The sequence below is a fragment of the Mesocricetus auratus genome, unplaced genomic scaffold, assembly GCF_017639785.1.
Source record: "Mesocricetus auratus isolate SY011 unplaced genomic scaffold, BCM_Maur_2.0 Super-Scaffold_100003, whole genome shotgun sequence".
Taxonomy (NCBI): domain Eukaryota; kingdom Metazoa; phylum Chordata; class Mammalia; order Rodentia; family Cricetidae; genus Mesocricetus; species Mesocricetus auratus.
In genome coordinates, this window is record NW_024429188.1 from 101,714,172 (window position 1) to 101,738,366 (window position 24,195).

General features: G+C 42.2%; 1 protein-coding gene across 3 annotated transcripts in view; it reads right to left on the reverse strand.

The window, feature by feature from the left end:
• Positions 1-24,195, reverse strand: part of Plac1 (placenta enriched 1) — a 129,533-nt gene that overhangs the window by 16,473 nt on the left and 88,865 nt on the right. For 2 of the 3 annotated variants that reach the window (XM_040744629.1, XM_021236223.2), the window contains exon 2: positions 10,902-10,973. The exons of the other annotated variant lie outside the window; for it this stretch is intronic. The gene's annotated coding sequence lies outside the window, so the exon portion shown is untranslated. The remainder of the gene's footprint in view (positions 1-10,901; positions 10,974-24,195) is intronic. 3 annotated transcript variants of the gene reach the window in all.

Below are 24,195 nucleotides of genomic sequence, written 5' to 3' on the forward strand. Positions count from 1 at the left end.
CACCTACTCCCATCTCCTTCCACTCCCTAGTTAGTTCCAACCAGAGTGTCATCAATCTGCCACTCTCCTTGGGGGTTGCCGGAAATTCCTGGCGCAGATGTCTCCTACAGGGACAAATTTTGAATATTCCTCCATCCAGCCCTGTTACCTCTGAATTATGGGGAGAGAGAGGAGGAGAGAAGAGCCATTGAGAGGGAGAGGAGAAAACAAATGCCTTCTGTGTACTCCTGCCCTGGCTCATGCCTGAAATAGGTGTTCGGTAAATACTACAGGAATGTATGTACAAGTGAATGGAAAAAAAAAAAAACCAGACAGGCGGCAGCCAGGCATCCGGGAAGAGAGTTTGACACTGTGGCAAACTTTCCCTCACAGTACCCCCATGACACCTCTCTATCTGGGGGGGGGGGCGCTTCCCTAGCTAGGAGTTGCAGCCAGCCCCAAGTCTCTCCTTCCCTTTTAACAGTGTCCCAGGCAAAAACTGAGAAGTCCCATTCAAGCTCATAACAGAAGCTCAGGGGGCTCCTCTTTGGGTTCAGAACACGTGAAATTTTCAGCTGTGGGCTCTAAATAGAGCTTCATTCTACTGTTGGCCTCAGAAAGCTCCTCAATGGCTATCCAGATATAATCCCACCCATCATTTTGAGATTCCCCCTCTTGTGACACCAAGCTGCAGGATAACAATGGATTCATTATTCTATTTCCATTTTTCATGTAGCACATGAAAGAAATATGACCACCAGGTTTTGCTAGACACACAGGTGGATGAACATGAGCTCTGGACCCACATGCTAACTAACCCTCAGAGGGTCTGAGGCCGAGGATTACGCTCTTCATGGGTGACAGTTCCCAACCTTATCTGCTATGGCTTCCTCCATGCCCCTCACAAATACCACTTCTGTTTTGACATTTGTTTCAAATAAGTTTCCCTTCCAGAAAAATACCAGTTAGGGCCACATAGAGAGAAGATGGATTTGGCTCTTCCTAGGTGTTAAATATTTTGTTGGATGTGCTGATTTTCATACTGCATTGCTGGAAAATTAATACACATTTAATTAATTGCCTGCGTGGTGACCTCTCAACACAGGAGCAATGGCTTCATTCTTTACCTCTTGTTCCCTATGAATTCCTAACCTCAGTTTCACCCCAATCCCCCTTTACCCACAAATTCTGCAAAAACATCCTCTCTCCAAATAAAAACAAGGAACTGGAATGGAGGGCGAGAATTGCACTGTTCACGGTGCAGTTGGAAACGTGAAAAACGATTTGAAAGAGAATCATTGCGTTTGTAACACACGGATCTTCTTGATTGCTTCCACACTCGGGCTGGATCTGGTTCTGGGGATCTGACTCAGCAAACTTTTCTGTTTTATCTCATTCCACATGTGCAGAGAGTGAGGGATATCTGAAGGCTGCCCTTTTGTTGTTAAAATAAAAAATATGGTTGAAGACCAGAATTGACTTCCAACGTGGGTAATTGCAGTTCACAGGTCAGAGAAGGAGCCCCGGGGAGTGTGTTTATCACGTCCTGAGGTGGAGACCTTGAGGTGGGGGTAATTTCGTTCTGACGGCAGTTGGTTAGGCAGCTGGTGAAGAACAGCTGCTGGAACAGGGTGACTTCTATGGAGGGCAGAGTTTAAGCTTGAACTTCTGTGTGGAACCGTCCAAACTGACCCAAGCAAGCCTGGGTAGAATTCTCCCCGCTGGTATCTGTTACAAGTTAAGCCTGGCTTTCAGACATACAAAGAGTTGAGAGAGTGAAGGGCCCTTGCCCACTTCCTGAGTCCCAGCATGGCTAGGGAAAAGTTGCCACCCGAAGGTGGCAATTCCAGGTGATCTCTCAATGTGATGCTTTGATTGGATTTTAGTGCAGAGACTGTCCCATGAACAGGGCTCTCATTTAAAGTTTAAAATGCCCTTTCATAACTGTTGGAAAGGAGGTTTGTATACATAGAGAACATCTAGGATTTGCCCGATTCTGTGAAAAAAAAACCTTCCTGACTGTAAATCCTGTGCTCTGTAAATAATTTGTGAGTCCAAGAAGACCAATAACTCGCATTTTCCTATCCCACAGTTCCTTGCACTTTTGAAACCCTCAGCATGAGGAGAGGGGAAAGGCATCTGTGAGGGAGATGACAAATGGATCTAAACACACTTAGTTCGTAAACAAGCTCATCATCTTCTATAATTTAAAATTTGCTGTGAGCAAATACGAGTTCTGGCTCCCCTGGGGCGGGGGAGGGTGTGGGTGTGGGTAGAAGGCCAGCTTCTTCCTGAAAGCCCTTCAGTAATTGCAGGGAGAGCAATGGTCCACCCAGGTGGCAGGACAACACACCTATGGGCTGAAAACAAAGTCCCAGCTGTTAACCCTGAGGGGCCGCAAGGCAGCCCTTGGGTTGGGTTGTGAAAGCCCCTTCTTTTCAGAGGAATCCAAGGTTATCATGTCTCATGGCCTCCTCCTTTGCTGGGTTGGTATTTCTGAAACATCAATACCCAAGTGCCATGTGAAGGTTTCATGAGCCTTGTCTCAGTTAATCTGAAGCGTTTAGAGGTAGATATCGTTGCTACGCCATGGGAGAGAAGAAACATAGGCTCAGAGACTTTAGATGGCTTGGCCAAGAAGGTCACATCTCACAAAGGGACCAGAACTCAAAGCTGGATCAGTGGCCTCCATAGCTGATCCTCTCCCAACAGACTTCACAAATTCATGAGATCTTGCTTCAGGAATGGGTAGTCTTATTTTGCTATTTTCCCTTATTTTGTTTTCAGTGCTGCTGATGGAACCCTCAGCCACATGCATGTCAGGCAAGTGCCCTACCACTTGGCTATGGGCAGGGGCCTTTAAATATCTCCCTTTGCCCAAACCATTTCGTTGAAAGAGAGTTCCAGGGCTGGTACAGAAATGAGTTAAGGAGGCCTGGCCTAGGGCAACAGTCCTGCAATCATAATTGCAAAATGTGCCTGGGCTATAGAGTGGGTTCAAGGTCTGACTAGACAACTTGGGGGACTGAATGGTAATTTTTAAAAAGAAGGCTGGTGGTATTCACTGGTAGAGAGATTGCCCATATATATGCAGGAGCTCCTAGGTTCAGTCAGAGAGAGAAAAGAAGCAGTTCCGGGGCAGTGCCCGCGATGCATCTCCCTTCACTTGAGGGGTTGTCTGCACAGCCCCTACTAGCACCCTCAGTCCTCCTCAGGTTATTAATGAGGCATGCTCGCTTTCAATGAGGCAGGCAAGGCAGAGAAGGGTTAGGGATTGGAAATCTAGGTTGTTCTTTCCTTCTTCCTCTTGAACACCCAAGCTATAAAAGAGGCAAGCTTTATGTAGGAAAAAAGCATCTGTCAACATATTTCTTGTTTTTATGAACTGCGATAGTTTTCCTCCCTGCTTTAAAAAAATGTGGTTGCTTCCAATTTGTAAGGTTCGGGTACTCTCGTTGCTTCTCAGAGTGTGAACCCAGAACAGTGTTGAAAAGAGGTCTTGGATATATTCTCTCTGGTTCTGAGTTGATTCTCTACCCCAGTTCTAGCTGTTTCACTGAAACTATTCTCATCTTAAAATTCGGCACTATTTTAGTCTTCTATTTTATATTTTTATTTTGGATTACTTTTAAAATTTTACATGCTTATGAAATGTAGTGTGATAATTCCACACATGTATATAAATACATGATAATCAACTCAGGGCAATTAGTATATTGTTTTTTGTGTATGTGTACCAAGAAATCAGATTCCATTCTTCTAGTTCTTTATAAAATACACATTTTTTTGAGACAGGGTCTTACTGTGTGTCTCTGACTGGCGTGGTACTTGGTGTGTAGACCAAGTTGGCCTCAAACTCACAGAGATTCATTTGCCTTTGTCTCCTGAGAACCACCATGCCTGGCTTCCATATTTTTTTAAAAATCTAAAACCAGTTGTAAAATACAGCCACTGACAAGAATCAGAATTCATCTAGCTAGGGAGAATAAGTACACATGCTCACATTTTCCCTGAAGACCCTTTCCTCTGTTCCCTGTGTACTGAAGTTAAACCATGCAGTGGAGACTAAGGTGACTCCAAGAATTCATTGCACATTGCTGCTGGGCCAAGGACCAATGCTTTGGTGGGGTGGGGTGGGGGTAGGGAGGTTAGGGACCAGGACTAAAACATTTGTCCTATGAGGACACTACGAAGAAAATGATCATACCAAGGTAGGACATGGCAGCAGTAGATGGCAGGAGCCCAAGAGCAGCATCTAGCAGGAGAGGAGCTAGGGGCAAAGCTGAAGTAACGGAGAGTGAGGGAGAAAAGCTAATCCCAGACAAGACAAGTCGAGGGAACAAGAGAGGCTTGAACAACAGCTCTGGTGTCAGGTGGCTGTGAGGAGAGCCATTTTCATTGTGACCTGGGGACTGAGCATGGCACTCAGGCAGGGAAAGACCTTAATGGGTTGGAGTGAGGATGGGGTGGGGGAGCCTTGGTGGCTCAGAGATGAATCCTGGTAACCGAGAAGACAGGACAAGGTGCGGGTGAAGGGCTAAACAGGTTGGACTTGTTCCTGAAATGTACTGTTGGAAATATGGGCAACCCCCAAGTGCTCCTACTGAAGAGTCTGTGCTTCCTAACTAGCCAGCAGAAAAACGATAATGAGCACAACAAGGGCTAGGGAACCTGCAGAAGAATGAAGATGAGTATTCAGGTGCCACGGTCTAAGTCCAATGTGGGGGGCATGGTGTCGTCTCTCAAATCCTTTATATTCTCCTAACCTACTGTTCCTTTCAGGAAATAGTGATGCAAATCATGATTTTTGGTCCACTAATCCTTCAAAAGCTGGTGTGGGCACCAGCATCCCTGTAATCTAGCAAATGTTCCCATCAATCTCTGGGTGATTTGAAGGGATCTTTGGTAGGTGGAGAGAAGCCCCACTTCCTAATGGGCATATGTGCTGATGTGCACATTTTTCTGTGAAGCACATTCAGGGCTTGGGATTTTATATCTCAAAGAATTAACAATGGGCCTCCAGACTCCAAAGGTAGGAAGGTACTACTTTATTATCATTGAGCTCTGTAACTGTAGCTGAAAAACTCTTTTTATTCCAGGATATTCCCCATATCTATAGAGTCTTATCCGCTGTGATAAGCAGGGTAGCCAATGTTTCTCTACTCTGTGAGAGAAAACAAATACAAGTTAAAGTTCATCTTCCTTCGAGTAACTGTTTAATTTAGCTAGGATCTTGCTACCTTCCTGTCCTTCGGGTACTGGGCACCTCCCTTGTGTCAGGTGTTAGGAGTATACAAAAAGGAACTAAAACAGAGTCCCGACACTCATGAAATTTCCACTCGCAAGTGAGACACAGGCATTAAATAGATCACAGGCAACCTTATCAAACATTAAATATCTCACCTCACACTTTTGTAATTACAGATGCAACAAATACTATAAAGGTGAGAGTCAAGTCTTATCAAGATGGACACCAGAGGAATCTAGCCTAGTGCTGGGGTCCCAGCAAGGCCTCCTCAAGGAAGAGACAGCAGTTGTCAGAGTTGGGGGCTGCAGATGGGGAAGATAGCAAGCATACCTCAATGGGATGACTCAAGTAGCCACAGAGGGGCTCACTCCTCTGCTTGTTATTCCCCTTTGCTTTATCTTCTGTCTTTCCTACTACTCTTCTGCCTCTGCTATCAGCCCGAATCACCCTTTCCCCTTGCCTGAGCACAGTTCAGTGGAGCTTTTATCTTTCATCTTTGAAAATGAGTCAAGGGACAGGAATTGCACTGCGTGAAAACTCTGTCATCTTGTATATATGTGTGTCTTGTCAATGTGGGATGAATGATAACATTTAAAAAATAATTGCCTTAGAGATGCTCACTTCAAATATACTGCCACAAAACTGAAATCACATGGAGTGCTCCTTTTTGACAAATGGCCTTTTGAATCAGAAGGAACTGAATCGAGAGTTCTCTATGACAAGGCGGAGGTGAAGAGCTTTGTATAATTTGCTACTCCAGATCATACCCTTGAGGTCCTCCAAGTTGTCTTTCATTCTTTTCTTTTTTCTCTTCTTTTTTTTTTAATTGTACCACATTTTGTTTAACTAGTCACCTATCAAAGGACATTTGGGGTGTTTAAATTTTTTTTGCTATTACAAATAAAGCTTCTATAAACATTCATGTATGAGATTTAGTGTGGATATAGTTTCATTTCTCTGGGATAAATGCCCAGGAGCGGGATTACTAGGTCCTATGGTAATTGCATGTTTAGTTTTGTAAGAAACTGTTTTGCAGAGTGTTTTTGTAGCATTTCTCATTCCCACAGCAATGTCTGAGAGATCCGGTTTCTCCGCATTCTCCCCAGCACTTGGTGTTGTCACTGGTTTTTATTTCAGCTGCTCTCTCTCGTGGGTGTGTATTCGCCACTGTGGTCTCAGTTTGTATTTCCCAAGTGGCACCCATCTTTTCACATATCTACTATCCATGCTTCTTTGCTGTAACACAATTTCACCTCCTTTGCCCATTTTCTTTTCCCTTTGTTTCTTAACACAGGGTTTCTCTGTGTAGTCCTGACTGTCCTGGAACTCACTCTGTAGACCAGGCTGGCCTTGAACTCACAGAGATCCCCCTACCCCTGCCTCCAGAGTACTGGTACTTAAGGCATGTATACCACCACTGCCCAGCTACTATTGATTTTCTTACACTCCTTGTTAATCAGATATATTACAAATATTTCCTCTAACTCTATAGTTAAAAAATCTCTTAACATGGGTCTTTCACATTTTTAAAATGTTTTTGTGAGACAGGGTCTTGCTAAATAGCCCGGGGTGGCCTTGAACACACTATTCTCTTGACTTCACCATGCAAGTGCTGGCATTGCAGGCATATGCTACCACTCGCTCCTGGAGTCTTTCACCATTTTATCAGGTGCAAGTTATTGATTTGTTCATGAACTTGTCACTGTTCTACCATGGCTACGAGCTTTTAGTCTAAACTCTAGGACCTGAAGATTATTTCCTGTTTACTTTTGTCAGTTTTTTTCCCTCTGAAAAATATACGTAAGTCCATGATCCATTATGAACGTTTAAAATCTAAAATATGATACTGAGGTTCAAGTTTGGGAAGGTTATCAACTTGGTTGTACCTTTTCTGGGAGCCTGTGGGCCGGTTAGCCTTGGGTATGCTGCTTTATAGCAGAAACCACTTTGAACAGATACCCTGCCTCAATAAGGAAGAAGATGAGCTCCAACTCCCGAAAACTTGTGCTCTCATCTCCACATGAGTGCCAAGGCACATGGGAGCCCTCTCATTAAATACGTAAGTTTTCAAAGGCTCCTTCTCCATTGAATTATCTTTGTATCTTTAAAAGAAATGAAGTAGCCATATTTCTGTGGGTCTCCTTGGTTCTGTTGCTTTATCGTGTGCCCCTCTGCCAGCACCTTGATTACCTTGATTACTGAGGATGTGTAATAGTGCCATTGATTGCTTCCACTTTATTCTCCCTCCTCCCCCAACCCCTCTCCAGTACCGAGGAGCAAACCCAAGGCTCTGTGCATACCAGCCAAGAACTCATTCCTCTCCTCCCTTATCCTTACTGGTTTTGAAACATACATGGTAACTGTACATATTTATGGGAGAGGAAGTATGGTGTTCCAATTATTCCGAAAATGTCTATTAGTTTTATATATAATTAATTTTGAGTTATTCTTAGAGGAATGAGGAAAAGTATGTCTACTCAAACTTGACTTTCAGGATCCCAACTTTCCAGTTAGTTATGAAATTGCATTGCTAGAAGACAATGTTTAGAAGTCACTTGATAATATGCTATCTTTGTTGAGCAAGTGGCTCACATTCACGTAGTTTTGACATGTTGGGGCAGAAATACAGATGGCAGCATCCACGGAGTTCTCTAGCTGCTGAACCGGTGGCAGATTGCTTGAGACTATACTGCTTGAGGACTAATAGGTCTCTGGGGTTGTTTAGAATTGCAATGGATGTTTAAGAGGCTATGGAGAAATGTATGGTGGCAAGTCTCAGGGATGTCGTTGAGACGATAAGAAAAATGTGTTATCCATCTATAAGTCTGGCAAATACTAGATACTCAATAGATGCATGTGTGAATGAATGTGATGAATAATGCTAATTGCTTCCAAGTGACTATTGCTGAGCCAAGTTGTGTTATCTAGACTGGGTTTTATTTGTTCTGTGTGTGTGTGCATGTTCATGTATGTACACATTCGCACGTGTGTGCATGTTTGAAGACTAAGGATTTTTCTCAGGAGCCATCTAACTTATTATTTCAGACAGGGCTTCTTACTGAGACCCAGGACTGGTGAATTAGGCTAGGCTACCTAGCCAGGAAGTCCTAGGGGTCTGCCTGTCTCTGCCTTCCCGCTGTTAGAATTACAAGAGCCCACTATCATAACCCCACTGTTTTCCATGGGTTCTTGGGATTGATTGAATTTGGGTCCTGACACTTGTCCTACAAGTCTTTTACTAATTGGGCTATTTTCCAGACCTCGGAAGTGTGGTCTTAGGGAGGTAGGGGTTAACTTGTAAGTAGGGTAGGGGCTAGAGATGTTTTTGAAGGAAAATGGACAGATTCGTTAGTAGCCTGGGGTAGGGAAGGGTTGAAGGAGAACAAAAGCCAAATACACTCTGGCTCAGATTGCTAGTGACGGGGAAATATAATGAATTTGATTTCGTATCTGATAATCTTGAGCTGATGGTAAGATATCCAAGCACACACATACAGTAAGAATTTGGAATAGCTATTATTGAGGAAGACATCTAACTGGAAAATTTGTTTTACCTGTGAGTCTCCAGAAGATGTAGGTTCTAGTCCCAACTTTGTATTAAGGAAACCATGAGATTTAAAGCAATTCAGAATTTTCCCGTGTTTTGATTTCCTCCTCTGTAAATTGGGGTGCTTTGATAGGTGATATTCTTTGAACTAACATTTATTTCAGCATAGGATCAGTGTTTGGAAGGAATCTTATTCTTACTGAAATATTTTCCTGTCTGCTATAAAAATCTAGGATTCTGTGATTTCTTAAGATAACTGCCTTTGATGGCTAGCTTCTTATTTAGTACCTGCCTCCTATAACCCCTCCCTGCCCCCGGCACACACCAACAGAGCTCATCAGTTTATATCATGTCAGATAAAGTCAAGGAGGGGGAAGCTGTGTATGCTGGGTCTCAGTCCTTCCAGACTTCCTAAGTATTTCTGTCTTTCGAGCTCTCTCCCACTCTAGGGAGTACAGTGGGCACATAGCCATTAGCACACAGGAAGGGAGGCTTTGTGTTATAGTAAAGCCTTTGGGTTTAATTTATGTCCGTTTACCCAGCATTCATTCCACAGATCTGGACAGTTGAAGAAAATGGGTGGGAGTGGAGAGAGGGAAGGATGAGAATTTGCTAAAGGTCAAGAAACCAACAAATGTCTTTCAATAGCACACACCGACTCATAGCACTTAACACTGAAAAGACTTTAGTTTGGACTTTCATGGAAACCAAGCACTGCTGTGACTCTCCACACAGCATCCAAAGCTGTTCTCTTTTCCAGTTTCCATTAGTGAGATCTGTATCATATTACTATCTATCAGCAAATTTTTATTCTTCCAAATCAAAGATTATTTTTTAGATTTAAATCATGACAAGCTCATTATAAAAATAAGAAAATGAAAGTAATTCTTAATCCCATAAGAGTTAACTACTGTTGAAATTTATATTTATTCCCTTCTAGTCCTACACACACACACACACACACACACACACACACACACACACACACCACTCACTCACACACCCATATACACACATACACACAGTATCATGTCATATGCTCAGTTATATATCTTTCCTTCCTCCCTTTAATTTAGGCTGTGAGCATTTCCCCATGTTATTAAACATTCTTCTACACATGATTTGAAATAATGATAGAGTATTTTGTAGTATATAACTATTCAGCATTTCATAATATAAATGTTTTTCACATGAACATTTTTGGATGTTTTCACTTTATTTTTAAATGATGCTATAATTAATTTCTTAGTAGTTTGGTATATCTATATTTCAGTTAATTTGTATTAGCACTAATTATACATATTTCTAGGGTACAGTGCTATAGTTTCATAAATGTAGACAATGTACAATGACTCAATCAAGGTGATTGGCATGTCCCTCTCCTTAAACACCTACATTCCTATTACTAACACAGAATAATTGTGCTTTTGAAAAGATGAATTTCTTAGAAAAACCCTCTCAAGGGGTAGAGGAGAAGAACACTGCTAATGCTTTGTCACATTTTGCAGCTGTCCTTGTATGCGAGTTATACCAATTTGTGTTCCTATAGGTGCTGGACAAGGCCTAATTTTCTGCATTAACACATTATCCTTCAGCAACTCAAAGGCATTTGATCGGCCCCTCGTGAGTGTTGTGTCTGAATCCCTTCCAGACTTTCTAAGCTATTCTTAAGCAGAAGACCCTGCTGTATACTGGGCAATTAGACTCTCTAGTTATGCCAAGTAAATGCCAGATAAGACGCATATGAAGATGATTAAAAATGCAAGTGGAAAATAACAACACATAATTCCACATGGCCAGTGCTGACACTACTTAGCCTTTAAATAGTTACTCATTGGAGGAAGACACCAATGTATCTAATTAAAACAATTTAGGCCCCATGAACACTGAAAAAAGAAAGCATTAACGGGGTTGAGTTGTGCTTATTTAGTGTATTTCCTGGTATAAACTAGAGTGGGAATGGAGAGGAATATTACAAATTCATATCTTTCAAAGGAAAAACAAAACAAAACAAAACAAAACCACCTCACATGGGTGAAAGGACAATTTCTGCTTTTGTCAGTTCCCTTTGCAAAGTTAACCTGTTGGTTATCAGAGAAGGGGACACAGAACACACAGAAAACTAACCTCCTTCTGGCAGCTGGGGATAATTTGTCAGTCTCCTTTGAAATGTGGCTTTGTGCTCGCTGCTGAAGGCAGCTGGAAAAGAAAAAGCATGACAGACAAAAGCTGAAATCCACATGAAGAAAGGTCTTTTTCCCAAAAATTACTGCCTGAGTTAGCAACGGTCAGAACGGAAAGTGCATATCTGTCTTCCCAGCAGCACACACATCTGGTGCTAAAGACGGTCCCTATGCTATGGGAGGTATTCAGAATGGCTGTTGACCTGAATAGGGCTGCTGCATAGCATCGAAGCAAGCTTTCTCACCCTGTGACAGATTACATGCTCAAATCTGTCTACAAGGAAGTCCAAAACAATGTTAGTGCCATCTTTGGAAATCTGGTAAAAAACACTTTGTTGAAAAGGCATACCTAATTCACATACAGTGATAATAGACGAAGGAATAAAGGCTAAAGTATATGATTTCAAATGAAAAGGTAACCAGTGGAATGACTAAAACAATACTGTCAAACTGGAAACAGCTCAAATGTGCCTCAACTGATTGACTGATGAATTCTGTTACATCCATGCAATGGACTACTACTCAGCAACCCAGAAGAATGGACCACTGATAAATGAATCTCAAGACAGCAATAAATGAATAAATGACTCAAAATAGTTATCATAGGTGAAAGGACACAGTGACAAAAGGTTGCATACAGCATGATTCCATTTCTATAGCATTATGCAAAAGACAAAATTGAAGTGACATGAACCTTTTCAGCAGTTGCCAGGCCACTAAGGAAGTAGGGAGGGATTGGTATTTATTTGGGCCATGGAGTTACTCAATGTGATGTTCTTAGCAGTAGTCAGCTGACTTCAGATTTTTGCCTAAACCCACTGAACTGTATACCAAAAATATAAATTTTACCACATTCTACTTTAAAAATAGAGAAACAAACAGCAACAAAAGCCTTAAAAAACTCACAAAATTGTTACCAAACAAGGAGAAGTAGCAGAAGGGTGGATGGCAGTAAAGCTGAGTTTTTACAGCAGAGAGTCAAGTGGTAAGGGCTAAAAGGGATAGATCAGGAAGCAGGCATCCAAGCGTTGTTAACAGATATTCAAGCCTCCACAAAGAAGCTGAAAGTAGGATCTGATAAGAATGAGTGTCTTGGAGGAGGAGACCTGCGGTGGGTTGGGGAGGGGTAAAGAACTGTTTTGTTGTTGTTTTTTGTTCTTTTCTTTTCCTACAAACTCTTTTGCACTATTTGAAAGTTGTAAACAATATTCACTTATTTCTTTGGCTGAAAAAGAAATGGAGTGAAGAATGTCTAGGATGAGGATGGAGGGACCAAATTTTTCACGGGTTGAGCACCAGCCTTTGTCCCCTTTTGACCTGGTTTTCTACATCTGTACCATAAAGAGTTTGGACTAGAGGATCTTTCATACCTAGTGGAAATCACAAGATTAGACTGTCTTCACAGCCATGATTCTATGTTGTACTTGAAGCTAAGAAATAGACTTTCCAGTTTTGAAGCTAGAAGGGACTAAATCATTTAGTTCAACCATTTCTTTTTAGCCACCCAAACTGGATAAGAGAGGCACTTGAAAGGGTGGCAAATTGCTAGCAGTCAGGCCTGGAGCTCAGGGTCCTGGCCATTGTACTACACAGCTTCTCCCAGGCCCAATGGAATCACTGGTTAGTGTCAAATCTGGCAAAAATGTCCTGGGATAGCACCAGGGGTGGGATTCACATGCTGACATGGCTTCCTTCGCCTGGGAGATGAGTCAGAGTTTTGGAAGTGGTCCCTGACATAGCATGTATGATGCAATACTATAGGAATCCTGAAGTCGGTCAAGGCTGTGCCCAAATTTAATCTGGGGGCTCTATTCCTTAGTAACTGTCCACTAAACTCCTAGCCTGCTGATTTTCTTTTGTGTGATAGGGATCTTTCCACTCGCAAATACCACTGTTCTCATTTTGATTTAAAACCATGGGTTTATCTGTTTTTCCTCCTCATCAGTTTTGTTTTCTTTCCATAACCTCGAAACCTAAGCAATGTCTCACCGAAATCCATCAAGTTCTTTTTTTAAAGATTTATTTATATTTTTTGTACTGATGTGGAGGTCAGAGGACAACTTGTGGGAGTTGGTTCTCTCTTCCCACTATGTGGGTCCCAGGGATCAAATTCAGATGGTCAGGCTTGGAGGCAAGTGCCTTTACTGGCTGACCCACCTCACGGGCCCCAGTGGAAACTTTTTATCAAACATAATCCCAATTTTAATAAAAGATATCTTATTCTGGCTTAGCAATCCTAGAAGAGAATTGAAACTGCCTTGCCTTTGACCATGCTGTCCCTCTCAGGAAGCCCTTCCATGTGGACCAGCACCAGGCTGGACACACGTGTCTTCTGCTAATTGCCCCTCCCCTGTTGTCACAGCCTGCAGGCTCACTTACTCTTGGTCACACACTCTGAGGTTTATAGAATAAGGATACCATTATGCCAGACTATCATTCTTTTCAGTGGAAACAACGCAGCCCTTTGTGAGCTCAAAGCTCACTTCAAAGGGTGTGGCTATCATTCAGTGCTCCTAAGGGAAGGGTCTTTGAGAAAGTGCTCACAGTGCCCTTCCAGCTCTAGAATCTTCTCTAGGGTGTGGGGAGTTAGAGCAGGAGTTTTCATGAAGCCCTCCTATGGGTGTTTTGTCTACCTTGGAGGCAATACTGTATATTTTCAAACCTCCTGAGAAAAGTTTTTTTTGCCAACTTTGTGCCCCTTTCTATCAATACCCCCTCTCTTGCTTGGCTTTTGGCCCAGTTCTGAGGCTTGTCTTACTTCTGCCTGGCATTTACTTCATAACAGCTGGCCCAGGGAGCTCAAACACTTAGCCTCAGCTGCCAGTTTAAGGAAGGAGAGGCCCCTGTAGCTAAGCTGTGACAATGACAGCATTTGTTCCCACAGTGGTATTCTCAATGTCAACAGCAGTGACAGGCTCCAAAGGAGATCATGGCCAGTCATTGCTTAGGGATGTTCATGCATCCAGCTTTGCCTCCTCACAATACTGTGAACGAACTAGAAACATGTAGTCGCTTTTCCATTCCACGCTAGGGGAAAACAAAGGGGTCCGCCTAAGGGAATGGATGGTCATTCTCCCCAGTACCACAATCAGGACACTTGCTTCTGTGACTTGTCAGTTTATTTACTCTGTTAGTAGATGGCATACCTAGCATACATAAAGCCTTGGGTTTGATCCTTAGCACTGCATAAACTGATCACAGCGCTGCCGGCTTGGAATCCTAGTCCTTAGGAGGTAGAGGTGGGAGGGTTAGGAGCTGAAGTTAAAGGTTATCCTCTATATAGTGAGTTGGAGGTTAGCCTGGGCTGTATGAGAACCTGTCTACAAACAAACATACAAACAAACAAAAGACAAAAAAAGAGGTGACTTCTAGGAGGGAAGAGGTGACTCAATACCCTGTAGGAATGTGACAAAAAGACCATGGCCAAGATCATCTCTTCCATGGAGCTGAGTAGCATTGCTATGTCTCTTCTCCCAGCAAATGTTGAGTGGGCTAGGCACTAGGACACTAGGATGCCTGATGACTCAGAGGAGCACTAGGCTTTTCGAAGACAAGATCTCAGGAAACCCAGGCTGGTCTGAAACTCACTGGGTAGCTAAGGACGACCCTTACATTCCTGTCTTCCTTCCTCCACCTCTCAAGGACTGGGACTGCAGGCATGAATATCCACACCCAGTTTTATGTAGTGCTGGGGATGGGTCCCAGGGCCTTGCGCATGGCAGCTACTTGACTTTATGATGTTTATAGTTGGATGAGGGTACTATCAGTTTTGTTGGTGATTTAGGGCTTTGACAAAAACACTAATCTCAGAACTGAGGAGGTTCATGTTTATCCCTGAGCTGACTAACAGGAAGTGGTATTTTATTTTGGTTTGGATTTTCTCTTTCTTCTTCGAACTATAGTGATTAGCAAGTACTGAATAACTCACTTCAATTCTCATTCTTTGAGAGGATATATTTTTTCATGAATCTGACCAAACGACTTATCATAATATATAAAAAACAGTCTCAAGATGTAATTAAGGTTTCCTACCAAGAGATGTTGAACTCACAGAAGGGGCTTGCTCCTGAGTTAGCCATTAATTGGATGAAAAAGCCATTAAAAGAAAGACTGGGGGTCTTTGTGGAGTAGAAAATTTCCTGCTGGCCCTGTGGAAGCAGCCAGGCCATAAAGAAGAAAGTACAGCCTTAGGAGGTGAAGGTCTGAGTGCTACAGCTGTAAGGAACTCAGTTCCACCAAAAGATGGAAGCAGCTTGGAAAAGGACCACAAGCTCTAAATGAGAATACAGCCCAAGTTTGGTGGTGCTGTGATGCCACGTGATGAACTGTGCCTGGGCTCCAGAGAAGTCAAGGAAACTTCGATCACACATAATGATTATATTTGGGTTGTTGAGGTCTGTTTCTCAACAACCAGAGTGGTTCTAAACCCTGAGTGCTCAATAAGTTAAACAGAGTTATCATATGACTGAGCAACTCCTTTCTCAGGAACAACCATACAATTCAGTTATAACATTCATGGGTATATAAAGGAAGGACTGTCACTCAGCATACTACAGACCCACACACCTCCATTTAATTAAAACACTATTCACAGTAGTCAAGCTTCTGAATCAGCCCAGGTGTCCATCAACAGATCATGGAATTAAAATTACACACACACACACACACACACACACACACACACACACACACACACACACAGAGGCTGGTCTGAAACTCAGTGTAGCTAAGCATGACCCTTGAACTTCTGATCTTCCTGCATCCACCTCTCTAGTAAATATATATGTTGCATTTTAGTAAATCATAAAGAAGAATAAAATCATGTCATTTTTATGAAAACAGACAGAACTGAAGACCATCCTGCTAAGCAAAACAAACCAGACTCAGAAAGAAACTATCCCATGTTCTCTCTCATATGCTAGATCTATGAAAAATATGTCATAATGGACTGAGGAGATGGTAAAGTCTTTCCTGCACAAGTATGAGGACCTGAGTTCAAATCTTCAACACCTACAGAAAATCTAGGCATGGCAGTATGTCTGTAACCCCAGAGCTTAGCTGTGCAGGAGTGGGAGAAGATTCTTGGAGCTTGTTAGTCAACCAGTCTAGCCAAACTGGTGAGCTCCAGGTTAAGTGAAAGACCCTGCCTCAAAAAAAAGGCAGACTGATGAGGAAGACACTTGAGACTGACCTTTGACCTCAGCATACACATACACGATGCATGTGCACTGCATGAATACATGAAGACACAAACACATCGCGAGCACTGTATATTGATCCACCCCCACTGGTTTGGATAATTTGTGTATTTTCTCTTGTTCTTTTGTGAGTATGTATGTGCTGACATTTGCACATGCTATGCATGTATGTGGAGGCCAAATGTTGATGTTCAATGTCTTCCAAAATTGTTCTCCCCCTTATTCTTTGAGACAGGGTCTCTTATGGAACCTGGAATTCACAGGTTAGGCTAGGCTGCACAGAGAGCTCCAGGAATCTCCTGTCTCTACCTCCCCAACACTGGGATTTGAGATCAGCACTCCCGCTGCTTCTGGCTTTTCTTTGGGTGCTGGCTATCCCAACTCAGGTCTTCATGCTTGCATGATAAGCAGTTTACAAACGGAGCCACTCCCATCCTTTTCTTCTTACTATTGATTTCAAGTTTTATTTCCATTATGATGGGATGCAACTAGAGGAAAGAAACTATGTCTTTGTATTTGTAAAGACTTTCATTATGACCTATAATGTTATCTGTTTGAGAAAGTTCCATGTGTTGCTGAGAAGAACAAGAATTCAACAGCTGTTGAGTGGAATATTCCATAGATGACTGATAAGTCCTTTTGATCTAGTGTATTTTACCTCTGAAATTTCTTTGTAAATCTTTTGTCTGAATGGTCTACTTGTGAGAGTGTAGGGTACGAAGGTCATCCATTATTATTTATTTTTATCTAGATCTCTCTATTCTTTTATGGACAGTGATGCTTGTCTTATGAAACTGAGTGCATGACATTTGGCAAATAGATATTTACAATGGTTCCATATTCTCAATGAATTGCTCTCTTTAATAATATGTAGTGATCTTGCTTACCTCTTCTGACTAAATTTGATTTGAAGTCTATCTTAACGGATGTATCATTATTAGTCCTGTTTGGTTTGGACTTCCATTTGCATACTGACTTCTATCCTTTCATTCCTAGTCTCTATGGATCTTTGCCAGGGAGTTGGACTTTTGCAAACAGTTAATCTTTTTCAATCTATTTAGCCATTTTGTGTCTCTTAGTTGGAGGTTTAGAGCTGTTTACTAAAAGGTATGTACTGACCCTTCTCCCATTCACCTGAGAGAATTGGCTTCACTAAATTAGTAATGCTTGAGTAAGTGGTCTTATTTTGTTAATATTTCTTGTGTTTCTCTACTGAGATTTGTGCATCTACTAGGATGGACGTCTCTTCTGGTTTTAGAAGACGATATTCTTACTGAATAGTCTTCTCTTGAGGGCTCAATCCCAAGTACCATTCAGAGAGTGGAAAACAAGCCATCCTATCAGCAACACCATTAAAACAAACCAGATGTAGAATTACTACAAAATCGATTAAAGATAACCACTATACCACTAATAAACATAGGAAGAAAAATAGCAAAAAATGAAGAATAAATTGTGAGGTCAAAAATGAACAAAGTGATTCTATAGCCATACCACCCTGGATGAGCCCAACCTCATTTGATCTCGAAAGCTAACACAGTTTATAATAATAATATAACAATAAAATAAAGAAGAGAATCAGGAAACTGGAAAAAGAAGCAAGGTTGAAGAAGAAAAAGAATGAAAATGGGAGGGAAGAGAAGAACAAAATATTTTTTAAAATCTGTTTTCAAATAAAGACAAAATACATAGGTAAAATTAGATAAAGGTAGAGCTGAGGCAGGAGCATCACAATTTTGAAACTAGTCTGAGTTACACAGAAAGTTCCACCTAAACCTTCCTTCACAGCAAGACCCTGACTCAGTTTTTTTAAAAAAATGAGATAAAAGTAGAAGCAAGAATAAAAATAAAAATGAAAACAGAAGATTTTAAAAATAAAGTAAGTAAAAACCACTAAAATAGTAAAGAGTAAAAACAAGAAAGAGAAGACAACAAAAGATTGGGGAAGGATCTTTCTGTGTTCACTATTACTGATATTTGCCAGGATGGGCATTGGACACAGTAGGGCATAGCAGGATTCTATTACAGATCTTCTCTGTTACTGATGTGGCTACTCATGGGCAAAGTACCAGGCTGGCAAAAGATATATCATCAGCATGAGTGTGCTATATTTTATTTTATTTATTTGAGACAAGATAAGGCCTCCCTCCCTCCCTTCTTTCTTTTCTCCCTTCCTTCATTCCTTTCTTTTTTTTTTCTTTTGGTTTTTTGAGACAGGGTTTCTCTGTGTAACAACCCTAGCTGTCCTGGAACTCACTCTGTAGACCAGGCTGGCCTCGAACTCACAGCAATCTGCCTGTCTCTGTCCCCCCCCCCCCCAAGTACTGGGATTAAAGTTGTGTGCCACTACTGCTTGGCCTGAGACAAGGTTTCTTGTAGCCTAGGTTGGCCTTGAACCCTCTATGGAATTGAGGATGACATTGCACTTCTGATCCTCCTGCTTCTACCTCCAGAGTGCATGGGTTACACATGTGGGCCACCACACCTGGTTTATGTGGTACTGGAATGAAATTTAGGGCTTCATGCATGCTAGGCAAGCATTCTACCAACTGATCTGAATTCCCAGTTCCTGACTGGCAGCATCCCTTTAGAAGCTTCCCTTCTCTGTGTAGGTGGAGCCACTGTTGGTATCACAAAGCCTGTAGCTTGTGGGCTTTGTATAGGTTCCCTATTGTTCCCCAGTCCAATATCCCAGTCGGAGAGCATTCCCCTGCTTGTGTCTGAGAATCAGGGAAAGAGAAACAGCATGGAGTTCAGCATTAGATGTGGGGATTTGAGGGAGCCCAGTCTTCTGCCTGCCAGTGTCAGAGATTTCTGGCCCTGTCTGACAGGAAACCAGCTGTGGGAGGGAGAAAGCTGGAGAACTTTCAGTAGATAGTGGAGAAGGGAGTTCTGGAGGCCAATCCCCTTGCTATGGGCTCAGAGTTCTCAGACTGCAGATATTCTTAGGTGATGGCATTTGCAACTCACCCTAGAGGCCAGCGTTACCAACTCTCGTGTTTTCCAACAGCCCAAGCCTCCTACTGCCTAAACTTCTCAGTGTGTTTACACCAGCCCTCTCCATCTCTATGACTACCTACTCTGGGCTATTTCCCACCCAGACACTGTACTTTGGCAATGCATCCTAGATTTCCTGATTTGTGATTGTTCCTTTTTTTCAGGTCCCCAGAGTAGTTCAGTCTCAAACAATAGGCTCCCCCTTCTCAAGATGGTGCCTGATTACAGTACTCTTGAGATATGGGGGTGACACAATGGATTTAGGATACACTCCCACACTTGCCTATGAGAAATATACCAGTCTTACCAGTTTACTGTGTTTTGCTTCTTTAACATAGCAATGATAGATTGCTCTCATATATATGGTGATTTTGCTTATGTGAATGTATCGGTGTGCATATATGTGTGCCTGTGTATTTGAGTGTGTGTATGCATGCATATGTGTGCGTGCATTCACGCATGTGTATATCCATGCTTGTGGATATTGGGGGTTGATGCTGTGTATCTTCCTCAAGCACGTTCCACTTTATGCTTTGAGACAGGTTTTCTCACTGAATGTGAACCTCACCGACTGGCTAGACTGACTGCCCAGAAAATGTCAGGGATCCTCCTTGTGTCTGCCTTTCTGCCTCTCCAGTTCTGGCATTAAAGGTGTGCGCCACCACATTTTTTTTTAAACGTAGATGCTAGGAATCCAACCTCTGCTCTTCATGCTGTGTGACAAGGACTTCAGTAACTGAACCATCTCTTTCACTCCTGGTTATTCATATTTGACTCCCATTCCTTCTATAATCTCCCATCTGTCACGGCTTTTCCAAGGATCTAGTATCATCCATCTCAAAGCTTTTCAGAAACTAGTAGAGAAGACTTTTTCACAATCCCTTATTTGTGCTCAAGCTTCTTTCAGAAATATCTGCCAACACAGCAGGTCCCTTGACACCTTTGCCATGCCCTCTGTTCTTTAGCCACATGAACAAGACAAACATTTTGCATTGGGTGACAGTATTCTATGCAGGTCCCATGGCTCCAGAGCTAATTGGGATGATAAGTTGAGCCAGCAAGAGGGGTAGGCTTGACTTTTTCATCCAATGTGACACTACTACAGTAATCTTGGCCTCACAAAGTCACAATTTCTACAAAACGATTCATGTTTAGATGATGGACACAGTTTAAGCATTCAAAAAATGGTTGCTGTTTTACCTTTAGGACAAATTCTCCTGTACACCCATAGAAGGTATGTTCTGGAATAATATTAGGCAGATGGTTGCAAGAAAACTGTCAATTAGAAGAAGGTAATTGTACAACAGGTGAGATGACTCAAAGGGTAAAGGCTCTCGATAATGAGCTTCAGTCCCATACAAGGAAATGTGCAATGTCCACGCCAGTCTCTGTTAGCCCCGAAGCCATTGACCAAAGGCAAGTCAGTCAAAGGCAACAGAGTCGTTTCACAGTCCCCAGAACCCTTATAGCGGAAGGAGAGAACTAAGACCCAAAAACTATCTTCAGGTCTCCATGTGAAAAGGCATGCAAAGTCCTCCAGACCTAGGTAAGCACACACATGCACAAATAAGTAAATATAATTTAAAATAAAATAAAACAATTTGGAGAAATTTATTTTTTAAAGGAGCAAATTGAAGAATGTTACAAGTGTCTCATTTAGAATATAGTACGTACTAAATGTCTATTAACTTCAGTGTCTTTATATGTAAAATAGAGATCACACACAATAGAGTTGCAATGATAGCCTTGTCTGTCGAGAAAACCCAAGTCATGCTGGATACAGTAGCAGACACCTACAATGCCAGCACTCAAGAAGCTGAGGTAGGAACACCATGAGTTCAAGGCCAATATGAGCTACACAGTAAGACCATGTCTCAGAGAACAAAATGAAACAGTAGAGTTGCTTGTGGCGGTGTATATCAGTAGGGCATGCCCAATAGAGGCAGGAGGGTTATGAGTTTGAGGCCAGCCTAGGTTGGGCTAGGGAGATGGGTCAATGGGTAAATCACTAGCTGCACAAGCATGAGGCTGTGAGTTCAGATCCCAGCAATCACATTTTAAAAAGGTATTGTAGCCCACCCCTGATGCCAGTGACTAGGAAATGGAGACAGGGCATCTCCAGAGCCAACTAGCTAGTTAGACTTGCTGAACTGCTGAGCTCCAAGTTCAGCAAGAGAATTTCCCTTAGGAAGAAAAAAACCTGGTGGTAACTGAGGAAAGACATTTGATACCTACCTATGGTCTCCACATGTAAACACTTCCATGTGCACCCCCCACACACACATGTGCACACACATATACCACACATTCACATAAGAGAAACAATGGAAAACAAAACTAATCAACATCTTGGTTTTAGCCCCTGGCTCCCAAACACAGATGTTTGTGTTTCTAGACAGAAACATACAAGAAAATGTATCTAGACAGAAACATACAAGAAAATGTATCTAGACACAACATACAAGGGAATGTATCTAGACAGAAACATACAAGGGAATGTATCTAGACAGAAGCATACAAGAAAATGTATCTAGACAGAAACATACAAGGGAATATGCAACGTCCACACCGACCCCTGTTAGCCCTGCAGCCAAGGGGCTCTAGTCATCTAGCAAAGGCACGTGAGTCAAAGGCAACCAAGTCATCTTATATTCCTTTAAAGGTCGTTCAAATAAAATCTTACCACCAGTATGAATGCATGGGCACCTTTGCCCTGAGCTAGAGAAGCAGTGCCTATGTAGAGATTAACCTCTGTGGGTAACTTTTAATGGGCAAGCCTGGGTCTTGCCTTCCTGTTAGCAATCTTTAGCCAGAGTGCAAGGGGTTTGGGGTGGACATGGGCCTCCTCAGCACAGGAAGCATGTTGAAGTCTTTCTTTGGAGTCTCACAGGAGTCTCCATACAAAGCCACCTTGTTCCTGTCTCCAAGGGAAATGCTCCACTCTGAGAAAGAAACACTCAGTCACAGCCAGGGAACTGAGCCCCTTCTGCAGACCTCACTTTAACACGTTTCATTCTAGAACGGCCACTCTCCATTCACAAGACAGATTCGTGAAGACCTATTGTGACTGGGAGGTGGTTTTTCACAAGACCTGGGACATCAAGTAGAGTGCCAAGCAGAGGCTGAAGAGGGAGCCTGGTACATTCCTTTGCAGTGCCAAATCTCTCCCAGACCCAGGCAGTGACTCAGTTACGGTGGTTTCTTTATCAAAGAAACCTGTGTGTACCCTTTGGGGAAGAACTATTTTACAACATTGAAAAAGAGTCTCCTGGGCTGGTGAGATAGCTCAGTGGGTTGGGGTACTTGACACCTAGCCTGATAACCTGGGTTTGATCCCCAGTATCCACATGATGGAAGGAGAGAATCGGCTGTTTCCAGTTGTTGTCTGACTTATACATGTGGACTGTGGTATGCACACTACCCCCACCCCGAAAATTAAAAATATAGTAATAAAATAAAACAATATCTAAAAATGTGCTCTCTGCTCCTTGGCTACGCAAGTTCTTTGGCCTGGTTTCCTTCAAGCAGAGCAAATGCTCCTACATTGAAAGGGGTATCACTCATGTAGGTGAGAAGGAAAGGCTCTAAATGGACTTGCTTCTTACAGGGAAGTAAATGTGCATGACTCCAGGCAAAGGTTCCAGAAATTAGCCAGCTCTTTCCTCATTCCACTTGCCTTTCGCACTCTGACCACGGACACCCAGTCCTGAAGAGAAGAAATGGAGTCAGAGAGGCCAGTTGAGAATGGGAAGGAGAATCTGGATTCAAGGCCCAAAAATCATTAGGGGACTAAAATCAAGAAACCCTCCCTGGAACTGACTTGTGAAGCAACCTCGTTTCTTATCTAAATTTAAACTGGAAAATAAAAGAAAATGATAAAAAAAGAAACCCTCCCACATAGTTTTCTCCTAGAAGTTTGATGATTTTAATTCTTACACTTATTCAGTCAGTTTTGAGCTGGGGTGTGTGTGTGTGTGTGTGTGTGTGTGTGTGTGTGTGTGAGAGAGAGAGAGAGAGAGAGAGAGAGAGAGAGAGAGATAAAGATCCCATTTGATTCTTTTGCATGTGGTTATCCAGTTTTCATAGAATAATTTATTGAACAGGCTATCATTTTCTTGATACCCATATCAAAAATTAGCTGATTTTATTCCCTTAGGTTCATTTCTAGGCTCTCTATTGTGCTTCATTGTTCTTCATATGTGTGGTTTTATGCCTATATCCTACTGTTTTGGTCACTTTCATTTTGTCATGTAGTTTGAAATTAGAAAGTGTGATGGTTCTAACATTCTTTTCTTTCTTGAGATTGCATGGAATTTTTAAAATGTTGTTTTGTAGTTATTGTTATGATTCCACATAAGCTTTAGGCGTTTTTTCTATTTCTATAAAAATGCCACTGGAATTTCGATATAGATTACATCTAGTCTGAATCCCACTTTGGATAGTATGGAAATTTTATGAGCATGGAAGTATTTGCATCTACTAATGCTGCCTATGTCTTTTATTAATGTTTTACAGTTTTCATGTCTGGATCTTTGACTACCTTGGTAAGTGACTTCTGCAATTGCTGCTCTGATTCCCTCACATGGCTGTTTGATTTGCAGGTCAGGTAGAAGCAGTGTGGGAAACCCTTTGGACAAGTGTTGTTGCTGAGTCAAAGCACCCATTGGAGGCTTGGAGCCCATCTGACTGCTCCAATTGTTCTGGTCTTCTATAAACACAGCCTAAATCCCCACATAGAACTTCTGGGTTCAGCAGTCAAACATTGTTTCAGGGCTCCTCCACTGTTTTGAGCAGAGGACAACTGTTGAACAGGCCAAACTCCATGTTTTGGTAAAGTGACAAAGGTCCTATTGGTTTTGTTTCCATGCAGGGAAGGTAGCTCCCGCACAAATGTATCTATACCCTCAGAAGAAAAGCTTTGGGTCTTCTCAATGAACTGGCTACATCAGAAAAAAAGAAAGTATTGGAACTTGTATTTATTGAGCACTTAGTATATGCCTTGTACATTCTGTCCATTATCTCACTTACTATCTCCTCAACAGC